At 40.7% G+C, this 14561-nt stretch overlaps 1 protein-coding gene across 8 annotated transcripts in view; it reads right to left on the reverse strand.

Annotated features, from left to right (window-relative positions):
* eml1 (EMAP like 1) overlaps positions 1-14561 on the reverse strand; it is a 54757-nt gene that overhangs the window by 21744 nt on the left and 18452 nt on the right. The gene's annotated exons all lie outside the window — the stretch shown is intronic.

The following is a 14561-nucleotide window of genomic DNA, read 5'->3' on the forward strand; positions in this document are numbered from 1 at the left end:
GCAGCATAATCCAACAGCCCTGCAATAAATCCTACTGTTTTAGAGAAGTGTTGATTCAACTTTATGTTCATTTTGGAGGCTGTGCTAGTGTTTCGTCCACCCCATTTACATCAGTGAAGGTAGACTAAATATTAGAAAGACCTCTCTGAAACAGTTTCAATAAAACCTGAACATTATAACCATCCTGATGGTAGGATTTATTGCAGGACTGTTTTATTAGACTGCATTCGTTTTAGCTTGACGTTCCTAAGTTGTTCCTGAGTGTAGTTCTCTTTGGGTTTAGGTTGGCATTTTGGTTAACGTTCTTCTTCGCTTTCTTGCCAAGAGTTAGATGAAAAGTTCTATATCACCAACAGTGGATGGACACTTAATGTTAAGCTAGAGCCGGGAGACGGTTATCTTAGCTTAGCATAAAGACTGGAAACAGGGGGAAATACCTAACCTGACTCTGTCCAGGGGTTTGTTCAGTGTAGTTCCCCAAATGTTGAACTATTCCTTTAATATACTTCAGTTGCATCTGGTCTCAGCAAACCCTGGAGACTCTGACCGATATATTGGGAGGTTAATATTTTTAGCAGATATCAGCTTATTACAGATATACTGCATCATTGCATGTTTGCAGATCTACAAATAGAAAATGTACAGAAAAGTTTTATAGGCAGCATTTTAAAAATCTATTTCTGATCTGTTAATAGTTGAGAGTATGTGACTTGTTGTTTATTGTTATTATTTATGTCTTTATTTCCAGTTGGGTTGACAGTTAAAAAATTTACTGTCACTGTTACATTTACTGTTACTATCTTTTTTGATGAAAGTTTATTTTTCAAAATATCCATTCTCAGAACATGTCTTTGACAAGATTCAGTTTTTCTTCAAGTTATGGAGATCCGAAAAAGCGGAATCTGCCAGAATTTCACTGAAAGAAAAAATGAGAAAAAAAGCCAGGACTGGATTACAAGCAGAAAAACACTGTTCAAAACAAGAGCTCACTTTTCGTACATTCAGACTCTTTGTCTGTGACAGCCTTTCCCTTGTGCGATTCAAAGAGCTGAGTGCTCTTCTAGTAAACCCTTTATTCATGAGCCTGTTTTCAATGTCCGTCTGTCTGTTCTTTGAGTTTAAACTAACTTAACACATTATTATCACCTCTCCACCTGACACCCCGATAGTGGCCAAGCAAGGCCACCAGGGTCCACTTCATTAATGATAACACACATGTACACACACACACACACACACACACACCCACACTAACACACAACACACACACACACACACACACACACACACACACACACACACACACACACACACACACACACACACACACACACACACACACAAACACACCTAGAGTTTCCTCCATTAAGCCTTTGATTTCACAGCCGTTTGATGAAATATTAATGTTAATCACTGCTGTGTTTTCCCTGCAGACTTGTAATAACAGTCTGATGCATTATGCATTAGAGAGCAGGCATCTGGTGATTAGGCAGATCTGCACTGTGTTCCCTCTGTGAATCTGCTTTAAACCCTGACTGCCTGGTAACATTATTTAAATCTGAGGAGGCTCTTGACTTGGGTAAATAACATTCTCAAACAATCAAGTACAACAATATCTCAAATACTCTGAAAGGGTCTGAATTCAGACAATCTGGCAGAAGCAAATTGGTGTCATGAGCATCTGAGTCTCTTAGATAAACAAAAACTGCTCGGGGAATTCAGGAAATCCAAGACCAGAGCTTCTACCCAAATATTTGTTTGTAGATAAATTGATTCATTAGGTTTATGGTGTTTTCATTGCCAGAAAATTAAATGCAGTCCATTCAATTATTGCTGCAATAAAACACACTTGGAACACAAGACATAAAATTTCTAAAAACACAATTTCCCCCCTCTGCAATTGCCAACATTTGTAATAAATATGATTTTCCAACTGAAAAAATAAAAGGCGTTTTTAATATCATAATAACATGGGAGAAGTGTAACACAGATGTGTGTTGGTCTTTCTGGAGTTATAATTAATATACAGTAGATTAGGCATTCTTATTCATTAAAAAAAACAACAATTTCAACTAATCGAAAACAATAAAAAAATTTTCCTCTTCCTTTTGTAAAATTCTAATTTGCTGCAACAATCTCAAACATTGATAATATTTAGGTGGAAAAACACCATTACATACAGCCAGACTTTACTTTCCAGCCAAATGCTGTATATCTACTTAAATCATGGTAATCTTAAAATTTTAGTTCTTGATGTCTAAATAATATATTGAAACAAAATGATATATGATGCCACACTTGCTCAGATATACTTTTAATGCATCACAACAACTATTCTGAAGTATAAAATCCCATAAGGTCCAGTGAAGTTATTTTCTTTGGCAGAACAGGCCGGAAATACAATTTCACAGATTTTTTTGCGAGGACAAATTCAATTAGTGAGCAAAATTCTTTGTCTGTTTATTGGTTATGAATTGTATTTTGTCGGGGAGGCCATCAGTTAGACAGGATGGTTGACGCTTGACACTTGTAGCAGAAAATGGTAATCTGAACAAATTCGGAATGGCTGAATCTATCAATTACAGTTCACAAAAAAACAGCTATAGCTATACACACATGTACACACAGAAGTGTCCCCCAGTACTCCGTTTTTTTTGCAAGGAGCCTGTTGAGTCACTGTCACAGCTAGTACTGCCGCCGTGTGATTAATAGCTTGTTGGACACGCAGGAAAAGACACATAGATTTCATTGAAACACTGCTTCACATGAAACGAGACTAAGAGTCTACAGTCTTGCTAGTAAATCTGTGAGGCCGTACTTAGGCACCGCGGTGCAACATTAGCATGCTAACATGCTCACAATGACAATGCTAACATGCTGTTGATTAGCAGGTATGATCAACAACTCCTCCAAATTAAACGAAAAAATACGCCATTTGTCCACGCCTTCTAGAGGGACACAGTAGTTTTTCCTGATTTGCTGCCCCTATCAGCAGGATGACATTATTTGTGTGTGCCTGTACAAATCACGGTTTAAAAATAAATCCACTGATGTATGATTTGACAACACCAAGGTTAAGGTTTGGATAGGTTTAGGAAAACATGGTGTTTTGGGTTAAAATTACAACTTCATTAAGTTTATTGGACCTTCATCGTCATTGAAGTCCTATGTTAAATCTGACATTTTGTCCAAAATGCCATCATCTAAATGTAAACATATGTCGTTTTGGGGCACTTGCTGAAATGACCGATTCTGTCATTTTTATTGGAAGCACAGTCTCACTATAACGTTTGCCATGTTTACCATCTCAGTTTAACCTGTACAAAGTACAGGTAAGGCTGTCATTTTGTCAGGTATGACCAAGTATTGGATCTACTAAAATTCAGACCTTTTGATGGCACTAGATGAAAGGTCAGAGGATGACCAAGGTTATTACAATTAATCTTGAGGGGCACATTTCAGCTAAAACCACAAATGTCAACATGCTAGTGGCACTAGAGGAAAAGTCACGGGATCAACAAAATAGTAGGCGCCATCCTCCGGGGACCATGAATATCTGTACAAATCTTCTGCCATCCATAACCATCCCACTTTGCCAGTGTGACTAGGACACTGGTGGAAAGCATTTGCAGAGCAGAATTAGACTTCGAGGTTCACAAGGTGTGACACGCTGCAAATCTATGATAACGCTCTTCATGTATGCACTGTCTAATATTCTCATCTGCCCACCAAGTGAAATTTCCAATAATAAAACGCTCCATCTGGAGACATGGAGTCAGGTGAAAACTGCATGGGGGACAATCTAATACATTACACTTCCAGCAGAGACTTCATAAGCACAATGAGAAATACGTCTGCCTCAGTTTATAAACTCATATATTGGCTTACAGACAGATTTCTACTCAAGGGAAAAGCTTTCTTGTTTCATAATGCACAACGCAAATCTTACTTCATCTGAACACACTGACAAAGTGTATTCCGTAGATAAAACTGGATCTTAATAACTTTCTGCTCACCTGAGACACGTTCTTTGAAGTAGTCCTTGTTCATATTCACATTGGTGTCACAGAGTGAATATCCAGAGATAAAGATTCTATTATCTGTTCAGCATCTGTTGTGGGTCTGCTCCCATCACTGACACAATGAGAGCATGACACCATCAGTCGTTGAAAAACAATGACTGGCTGTCACTGTTATTCCACGGCTCTGCACTAACATCCTCTGTCTGTCACCCTACTCCCTGGTTAAAACCTCTGGGACAAGTCAACGCCCAGTAACACGTTCATAGGCAGGACGAAAATCAGAAAAGGTCAGCGAAGCTTAGGTTTGGTGTTTGTTTTCATACAATAAATGTGTGTTGACGGTGTGACACTGATGTGACCACGCCAGAGGCAGTGTGGATTCGGGTATATTTGCTCCTGATGCTGCACTGGGGCTCAGGTGACATACTTTATGTCCAGAGAGGCAGTATCAGTGAGATGTCAATCTTCATTAAACAACAAACCCATCACCACATACACCCCCTAGCTCTCTTTTAACCCCACAAAAGTGGATCATTATACCCCACCAATATCCATCCGCTCCAGTGTGCTATTCACACTTGTCAGTCAGCTGCTTAAATTACTTTATTTCTGTTGGTCTTCCTCAGCATCTGCCTGACTTTCTTTTTCTGTCAGTGTTTCATTATCTGGTCAATAAATGGCAGGGTCACAAATCCGAGACGGACCCCTGAGCCCATCTATCTGCTCACCCTAATGCATCGTGACACGCTGCTCCCTATTACCTTCCTCTGCAAGGCGATGTCATTCTGGCAGGACCACCTGCCGGCTTAAGTGCTTGTCCATCACTTCAGCCACAGGGACTCAAGGAAGGGCAAATAGAAAAACAGACACTCTCTGCAGTTAAATTTCCCTGCTCTAAAATAACCACACCCGCCTCTGCTTCCATCTCCACCTTTTTTCTGAGTCATTTACTGAGCTCACTGTCATCAATAATGAACGCTGGAGGGTGGACACATGCTCTGATCGACCCCCAGCACTCTCATCAGCCACAAAGGTCAATACACTGAAGGAGAAAAAAGACTAAAATAGTCCAGGGGAAATGCTTATGATCAACACAGAGGGAGTGCTCTCACATTTTGAGCAATGCATAGCGACCTCATGTATAAAATATCTTATGCAGCAGCCCTGTGCTGATCCGAGCTGTCTGGCTTTTTAGCTGACTCACTCCTTCACTGCAATGGCACATTTATAGACTTAGGTAAGGATGTAAACATATGCACACATACAAAGGATAAAACAAAAATTACATTGAAGTGATTCCCTCTGAGAAAATGTCATGAAACCAGCTGTCTCACCATGTGCTGGAGTACTCCTGAACACTTTGACAATAATCCACTGACAACCACAGCGGATGCTGTCTATGTTCTTTTTGCTCAGTGGTGCAGAGAAGCTCAACAATAACGCTAAATTGACTCAATGGAAAGTTCAGCTGCCAGGTTATGCTGTGTGCCAAAATGGGAGGTTTTGAAAAACCACAACCAGTGTTTGCAGAAAGCCAACAGATCAAAAAACCAAGAGGCTGCAGGAAACGGCCTATCACAACATTATGACAGTTATTCCTGTTTTTCAGAGACACAAAGCTAGTGCTGATATCAAAACTGCTGGCACATCTGTCTACTAGTTGGATACAGAAAGCAGAGTCCCAGCTCAGCAGCACTTTGCCAACTGTTTTTAATTTCATAACATGAATGCAGATGGCCAGTTGGTGCACTTCCATAGTGCCTGTTCAGCTGCTGCAGACTGTGTCCTCAGGACAGCCATCTCTCCCAGGCCCAATGAGTCACACTTATTAAACCACCTGACGTCAGTCTGCTGCTGGCTTCAGTGGAAGTATGGACCTAATCATAACCAAGTGGCACGCTGGATTTAATTTTTTTTGCCAAGAAGTGAATGAGGTAGTGATTTAGATACAGACAGATGAGGGAGCTGTGAGAGTGAATGAAGGTGCACGAGTATTTCTGATATTATGCCGGGTACAAGACAAGAAAAATGTCAAGCTTGAAATTGCAGCATTTAGAAATTACAGTCTGCCCCAGGTACGGCTGAAATCATCCATCAAGTACATGTCAGCAGAATGAAAAATGAAAGAGAGAAATGGAAAAGAAAGAAAGAGTTACTTAAAGTACCATCAATCCTGCATGTCACCTGCAGTGAGCAGTAGATGGGTTGACAGAGGTTTATTAGCTAATCAACTGGCCAGATTAGAGAGACAGACTCTTGGTTTACAAGCTGCCCCTCGAGGCTCCTGCTGGACCGGGGCTTAGGAGCTATAAATAGACAGAGGTGGACCAGAGAAGGGGAGGCTCTCGCACACGACCTGAGTGGAGATTAAAGAGAAAACAGTAGAGGGAGAGGGAGAGAAGCATGGCAGGGAGAGCTTGTTTTAAAGTCAAAACAACAGCATGGAGAATCACAAAAAGACTGACAGCGAGATAAAAGAGAGAAAGACGAAGCTGTGAATGTGTGTGTGGGTCAAAGAGGAGCATGATGAGTGGCCATACAACCCCCACAAGAGATCCTACTGTCCTTGTACATCCATGTTAAACCCTTCCTTCCTCCCATCAGTTACATCCTTCCTGGGGTCAAACATAGGTCAAATGGGAATCAGCCCCCCCTCACCTTGATTCTCTCATCATCACACAGCCTGACATTTAAACACACACACAAATACACCAAATGGAAACACACCATACCAGAACAGAGATGCTGGGGCCAATGATGTATGGAAAACCTCTGAGATGCGAGCGAACCTGGTTGTTTTTTGTTTTTTTACCAGCTGCAGGCCGAGTGCATGATCACACAGCATATGTATTTTTGTCTGCCTCCTAAGGGACTGTGTAAGAATTATTGGGAGGGGAGGTCAGAAAACAGGGAGATTTCAACATTCCCTTACAGGATTGATTAAAAAAAAACAAATGACTCATGGATTCATTTTTCCCATCACGCTAAATGTTATCATGTAAATTTAATGTCTTATATAAAGTTTGCCTATATATGATTCAAGTTCAAATTTTAGTTATGTTTGCATTAATTCGGAAATTGCTAATTCCAGTTTTAATTTGCGTATTTGGCTTCTTTAGTTATTAATGGTGGAAAGAATTGTACCATCCCAGTATATTTTGAGGTTTGAGATGGAGAGTGATGCAGTTTAAGGTCCAAATTAAATTTCAATAATGCCGGACAGGGTCAATTTTTAAAACACCCTAGTGGGTTTCATACAGTTCCCTGTGCCTTTCTGTGACAGTGAGAGGAATCTGAAAGCCAAAATGAAAGAGATAACCGGGTAAAAAAGAAAAGAAAGTTGGAAGACATGGCCCATTGAGGCAGAATAACTCCTTCTTAACTCTTGCACATACTGTATATACACCAATATCCCAACACCCTGCTTTACAAAACACACGCACACACACACACACACACACACACACACACACACACACACACACACACACACACACACACACACACACACACACACACACACACACACACACACACACACACACCTATACGCACTCTCCTCTCTCAAAGACAGAGTGTTCATGGTGTGGCGGAGGGATTATGCTGGATATGTGGAGCAGATCTTGCTCAACGCTAGTGATCCCTAAACTCAGGGGGTTCGAGCTTAGCAGCAGTCTGGATTTGTATTCTCTCTCTCGCTCTCTGTCTCTAACCTATTCACCTCTCTCCCTATTTGCCTGCCTCGCTCTCGCTCATGAAACTGCGATTGTGAAACAAGGCTAGGAATGAATTGACTGTGGGAGGAAAAAAAGCGAGACTATATTCATTGTCTCTAATATTTATCCTCGATTCCTCGTGCTCCCTTCTATGTTGCTAATGCAAATAAGAGAGTACCTTTTAGTGGTAGACTGTTTAGAACAATATTCAGACTTTATAATGTGGGATGTGTCGAGCATCAACATGCTAAGCTGAAGCCAGAGGGTATCCTTGTAGAATTTTCCAATGTGCAGACATAAAATTGACGTGGACGCTGCCTCAGCTAATGCAAGAATCAGGCGCTTGCTAGCCAGTGAATCGAACATAGTGGCGTCTTTCAGCAGCTAATACGAGCCTGAAGCCTCTGTGCGAGAGGAGTAGTAGACCAGAAGTGTGTTCACATATTGACTGGCAACCGTTACTCCCACCCCTGACTTTGGTCTTCTGTATTTGGTTAGGAGGGCAAGGCTCGCTCAGTAACTTTAGAAGGGAATGTCTCTGCGCTGCTGCCAGGCTGTTCAATGAGTCTGGGCCACAGAAGCCGTTGATGGCACCTCTCCAAATGAAGATATCTTTTGGAGCATAGTTCAACTAAATAATATCAGAAAAAAGTTACAAGCTGTAGCTTGAAGTTCTGTAATTACCTGTCTGTGTAGTGGTTTTCATTGTTAGTGGCTGAACTCAATTTACCTTCACACGCACAAACGGATTCACAGGAAATGTTGCATCTTTTAGTCTCACAGCCCATTTGTTTACTCTTCACTCTCATACAACTATATCAAAACAATTACAGTTTTAAAGATACAGTTGTGTTTGAATCAAATGTCTTGCCATGTAAGAGCTCTGGATGTGCAAAGAAAAGTATAAAATTGAGACTAATACCTCATTTTCGTACTTATTAGTTAACATAACAAGCTGAATTGTAATGTAACAGCTCCACAGTCTGTGCTTTAATCTTCCTCCTTGTGAGCCGAAAAGGTCAAAACCCTTTAACAACCTTTGTATAACTTTTATTCAGCTGTTGTTCAGATAGATGCACAGTGGCACAAAGGGTTAAAGTATAAATCTAGTGGTACACTACGTTTTTCTTTTGTCAACAAACCCCATCTAAAGACCAAAAGCAACAATGAACTGATCCAAATAAAAAGTATTTCCTATGCTGATTTGGTCTAATATAGTCTATTCCTTTCTGACGACAGTGTCCAGATGTTTTAGCAATTTTTTTAGCCCTTTGAAAAAAATAATGAAATTATATATATTTGCGATTTATGTCTTCAGTAGGAACCAATGGGCTTGGGGCTGATAGCCACAGATATTCTGGGATAGTCGGAAAGAATTAGGAAACAGAATAAAACATGGCTGCTTCTGGTCTTTCATGGGAGATGTTCACACAAGGAAAATGTTGTTAGCCTTATTTTTTTAAGATGATGTCAAATATATCGTAAACTACAGTATCTGTACCTGTATTAAACCTTTAATAAGTCCTGGCCCATCTCTAAACTACTACTACTTTCCTTCTGACAACATAAATATATCAAAGGCATTATAAGGTAGACAGGGAACCCCCACTTTTTGAATGACAATGGAGCTTGGTGCGTACGCATCACCAGATAGGGACAGGGACGCAGTTGTGACTGCAGCAAAATGAATCACAAACACAGTGATTTGGATGACCCTGTCAAATTGCAAAAAAAGCACACCAACTTCTATATGACATCTCTGCCTGAATTTAACCAAGTGACTGAAAGTAGTTATGAGCTGAAGAGAGACATCCTTCTTATTGCTGTGACTTTTAGGGGAAGAAACAGAAGCACGAAGTCATGCTTGGCAGCAGCTCCAGGTTCTGACACAAGCCTCTTTCTCAGTCTCAACCTTTCTCCACATAAAACAGGGCTTTGTCCCTTGGTAACAAACAACCAGGAAGGAACAGGAGGCGGGACACTTGTTCCATCCAATATGTGTGTGTGTGTGTGTGTGTGTGTGTATATGTGTGTGCACTGGCTTTGTTCATCCAGTAACAGTGTTGTTATGGGAAACCAGATTTCCATTTTGGTGTGAGAATGGTCTCACACACATACAGAGAATCTGTGCGCCAGACACCGAACATGGGCCAATCATATATCTGCCATCTGGAGGGGAGACAACATACAGTGGCACTGTTGGCAGCAGACAAGATCATTACACAGCAAGGTTGATGAGAATTATTAATAACTGATTTCAGTTTGTAATGAGAGTTTATCTTTTGGTCTGAATTCTACCCTCTATTGCACTCACGCTGCGATATGTCTGTGATGTTCAATGTATTTCAGGGGTTATTTTGTGATGATTTATTATTTGGTGTTCTGGCTTTTCACTCAACCAGCCATGTCTGCTTCTACGTGCAGTTTATATTCATAAACGGGGCTCTGACATTTTCCTAGAACACAGCTGAGACGGTTGCATCCAGCTATGTTTAGTTTGAGTGAGAAATACACCTCAGCGGGCCACCTCATTAAATTTGCTCACCGTGGTCACAGTGGACAGTTGCTTAGGACAGGTGTCCTAGGTTACTGAATGGGCCTACTGAGCCACAGCCTCTCTTTGAAGTGACTATTAACATTTCTCGTTGAAATGTCAATGAACCAACTATAAGGACAATTAATGACTACAAAGAGACACAAAACAACCCCACAAAGACACATTGAATGACTAAAAAGGGACAAAAAATAATTATATTCACTTAACAACCACAAAGTGACACAAAACACAAAACCATGACAAACAAATAAAAAATGACAAAAAGAAGACACAAAATGACTACTAAGTGACGAAAATGACCACAACGAGAAAGAAAACAACTACACTGGACATACAAACAGTACAAAGACACACAAAACACGTACAATGAGACACAAAACTCTCTCAGTCTGGGGGTCTTGTTTTCGATTTAGGAGTGGTACGAGGCCTATTAATTGATTGCTGTGCCCAGGTGCCCGTTGTCTCATAATCTTCCCCTGTGTACAAGGGACATCTGATTAGACAAACATGAAATTCCCCGGGCTCTAAGTGGGTTTTGGTTCCAATTGTAAAGCTGGAAAAACAAGCTGTTCGGGCAATGTCAAACTTTCCAGAGATCTGCCATGGATTTGGAATGAAAGCCTGTAACGATTTCTTCATAAATTTGAGAAAAGAGGTAGTCCTTGAAGTTGCGGTTGTGCTTTATTTTAGTTAGGGTTGGTTTAAATAGTCTGTGGATTTTGAGAAGTTTAGAGTCATGTCATCATTTAAAATTCTCCACATAGCTCACTGATTGGAGCAGTCATCTTCTATGCAGTTGCTGGGCTTAACAACAATACTCGGCCGTCAAATGAAAGCACATTGCAGGGAGTTTTCCTTTACCCATGACTGAAACTGACAAACTGACAATAACAGAGGGGAAAACAAACCAAATAAACAGACACAACCTCTTTCCTCTCATCTCTGCACCTGTGTTCATAATGATTTTTAATGGAATTTCTAATGGGGTTCTCCTCTTTTTCCTCACCATCTGTTACAGACAGACTGAATGCATGCAACGGGACACACACACACACACACAGACACACAGAGACACACACACACATGCAGAGCTGGGGCTTCCCCCTTGGATCTCCCATTAACAACAGATGTAAGAGACCAATTAGGCTGCTGAGCAGCCTGTAGGAGCTGCACCACAGGCACCAAGAGGTTAATTATATCTGTTCACATCTCAACTGCCCAGATGAAATCCTGGCCGTGGTTTAGAGATGAGGAGCAACCAAATCGTTGGGCCATGACTTTAGGCCCACTGGAGACAATACGCTGATGAAGATAATTACCATAAATATAATCGAGCCCACACTCAACTTGTCACAATAATTTAATTTAACTTTAATTAATCGGAAACGGTTTGGTGACATGCTGGGGGACTAAAAAAAGGGAGATTTATGCACAGACATTCATATGCACAGACATGCATGTGCACACATGAATGCTGAAATACATACCTGTATGCACACAGACGATTTCTGCAGGAAATCATTTGCATACTAATTTGAAACACATTCAAATAAGTGAGTGTGCTTTACTGCAGTTGCATGTTAAAAAAAATTAATGATTTAATCACCCTTTTCTCGCCTTGATTGGACAGAACGGCTTTGGTGATACTTAAGGCATCGGGAAACAAGAGGAGACTAAAAATAATGGCATCTCTTTGGGATTCTGCTGACCTCTGTGATCTATTACTAGTCACCCTCCCCCACAGGTAGAATTTAACGCTCTGTTGAGCGCATTTAGTGTTACCATGCAGAGTGAAGGCATCCTACTTTCCTTTGGAGAACACAATTCTGTTGCGGGCTCTTTCATGGTATTTTAACACATTCATGACATCCTGTCAAGGACTCATGCAAGTCTGCGTGTCTCCTCTTCTGACCTTGTCATAGTATGCACACAAACACACACACACACACACACACACACCCAGTGAACTTGAAGATGGACACACACACAAACGCGCATAGCCAGACAGTGCTTCTCTCTTTCATGTTTGACTGCCAGAAGTGTGAGTTACACACACAAACACATACACATCCACGTGTGCCTGCAGAGTCAGTATATATATTTAGCACAGGAACTCACACACTCTAGCTTTACATGCCTGATTGTTTTACTGGGTCATGGGGATGAAACTGCGTGAATGTCTGTTAGTGGAGGAAAAGACAAGAGAGGCAGATAGAGAGAGAGAGAGAGAGAGAGAGAGAGAGAGGAGAAATACTCAGTTCAACAACAAATGGCATCTTCTGCCTGCTGGCACACTGAGAGGCGGTTTCCATGAGCACACTGACTCGTAACCTTGTCCCTGAATAAAATGCAACAAATCACAAGATGATCATACCATAAATAACAATATTTGTGTGAACATGGCTTAATCAATTAATTGACTAATCCATTCAGCTCTAATCATGATTCAACCTCTAGACGTTATAGAGCTTAAATGATTTGTTGATTAAGCATAACAGTCGGCGGATTGACTACTATTTTGATATTCAATTAATTATTTCTATCACTTTTAAAGCAAAAATACCCCAAAAATTATCTGGTTCCAGCTCCTCAAATGTGAAGATTGGCTGCTTTTCTTTGGTTTCTGTGGTGAGACACACAATATGTCTTTGGATTTTGGACTGTTTTCACACACTCGAGCAAAATATAGATGAGACAATTTATCCACTAATGAGAAAATAATTGATAATGAAAAATAATTGTTAGTTGCAGCCCTAATACATGATACATATAATCCTATTTTTTTAGGGAAGCAGATTATAAAGGTGAAAATAATTCTAATAGTCACTCATTTCCAATCAGCGATGTCAGTCTGCTCACTGACCTCTGCATGCGTGTATAACTGACAGACGTCAGTTATACGATATTATACAATGATAATAATATGATATGATATTATACAAAACATCTCACTATGCAGATACAGTATGCATCTATGAAATTCCTCACTTCACCAGTATTTCAGCTATGAGATTCATGAAGAGAGCAGGACATCAGTGTCAAGGCTGGCACCACATGGACACCGGACTGTTATCATGACGCAAGTGGCATCATTTTTCTCAACTGGCAACAAGGGCAGCCGCAGATCTGTTGGCTCCCACCGATCTCAAACACACACAGCTTGATTGCAGCACAATCTGCTGTTTTAGACTACACACCACAGAGCAGGAGAAGCAGCTTCTGTAGCCTGCTGCAGACTTTCAATACAGCTGGAACATGTACACATTTAATTAGCACACTGTCACTCTGTGTAAATGTTAGCAGTTAATGGCTCACTATTCTGCAGAATGAAAGACAAAGTGCAGGGCGAAGCCTTATCAGGAGGAAGGGGGAAAAAGTGAGGGAGATAAGAAGTGTTGTGGGCAGCATGACTCGTGATAGAGAAGCCCAAACCATGCTGCTCAATATCTGGAGATTAAAAAAAAAGAAAAAGCACTCTGAGCTCCACTTGGGGCATTCACTCAAGATCAAACAAAGAGCTGGAGAGAGTTTGACGTAGGCACGAGGATGAAAATAAAAAAGCTTGGGAAAGAGGGAAAGTAAAGCAAGGTGAAGGATGGAAAGAGTCTGAGTTTTAAAAACTGAAGAAATTCAGCGATATTGTGGAGGATAAAAGGAACTGGAGAGTGGGGTGTGCTCACTCTGACACAGCTAAAGGAAATCAATTTCAGCCTTTAAACGAATCAGAACAGTTGGATGTGTTTCAGATCGACATTTATTATACTGCTGCTGACACATGTTACAGTTACAGATGAATAAGGACACAGACACACAACATTTCCTAATACTCCCCTCTCTCACTGTTTCTCCACTGACATTTTTTCACATCTTTATGTGAGGGGAGAAAATATCAGAGTCCAGGTCAGATTGCCAGTGAGGCACTGATGGATAAGGTGAAAGATTCGGGGAAAAAGAAAAAAAGGAAGAAAGTGAGACATGGGATAGGAGGAGAAAATAAGGTAGAATAGGAGATAGTTTCTGGTAAATACACAATATATTTTCAAGCTGGGAAATAGTGCGTGTGGTCTTAACCTCCACAGAAAGGCATAGCACAAAAATACTACCAAAACTGGTCCACAATTCATAAATAAACAGAGACAATAAGGCTTAATCTTTACTAGAGTTTCAGTTTAGCTTCTATATCAAGGAATACAAAAGTGTATGCACCCTCCTCCTCCTCCTCCTCCTCCTCCCCCCTGCCTTCATTTCTTGGCTACTGTGGTTGGA

This window comes from Xiphias gladius, chromosome 10 (genome assembly GCF_016859285.1).
Source record: "Xiphias gladius isolate SHS-SW01 ecotype Sanya breed wild chromosome 10, ASM1685928v1, whole genome shotgun sequence".
Taxonomy (NCBI): Eukaryota; Metazoa; Chordata; class Actinopteri; order Istiophoriformes; family Xiphiidae; genus Xiphias; species Xiphias gladius.